The 420-nt window shown below is 22.9% G+C and overlaps 1 long non-coding RNA gene across 1 annotated transcript in view; it reads right to left on the bottom strand.

The window, feature by feature from the left end:
- Positions 308-420, bottom strand: part of LOC110262855 — an 8,445-nt gene continuing 8,332 nt past the window's right edge. The window contains exon 3 of the long non-coding RNA XR_002347868.1: positions 308-317. This is a non-coding gene — a long non-coding RNA (uncharacterized LOC110262855). The remainder of the gene's footprint in view (positions 318-420) is intronic.

The following is a 420-nucleotide window of genomic DNA, read 5'->3' as shown; positions in this document are numbered from 1 at the left end:
TTAATAAATTTTATCTATAAAATCTTTTAATTTTATGATTTAGTCATTTTTTAATTTTATTTTTTTGCTTCTATTTAATTGTATTTTTCATGATAGCTCCTACAAGGGGTTCGAGCTTCACCCTGATCGAAAGAAAACGCTTAAAAATAAAGAATTAGATATTTCTTACCAGTAATTAAGTATAACTGTTACAATAATTAATTGCAGTATTTCATCCAGAATCATGTGTTCTGCTACTAACGCATAGCCGTCATATTACTTGATACAACGATATATAAAGAAAAAGAGATTCAATAAAAAATATTTATCTGCTTCTACTCTTTTATAAACGGTTTATAAGAATCAATATTTTAGTAGAAAAAAATTGAAAATTGACTAATATATATATTAATTCAAATGAAAAATAAATATTAAAAGGAA

This window comes from Arachis ipaensis, chromosome B05 (genome assembly GCF_000816755.2).
Source record: "Arachis ipaensis cultivar K30076 chromosome B05, Araip1.1, whole genome shotgun sequence".
NCBI classification, from domain to species: domain Eukaryota; kingdom Viridiplantae; phylum Streptophyta; class Magnoliopsida; order Fabales; family Fabaceae; genus Arachis; species Arachis ipaensis.
This window is presented reverse-complemented; position numbering and strand designations above follow the sequence as displayed.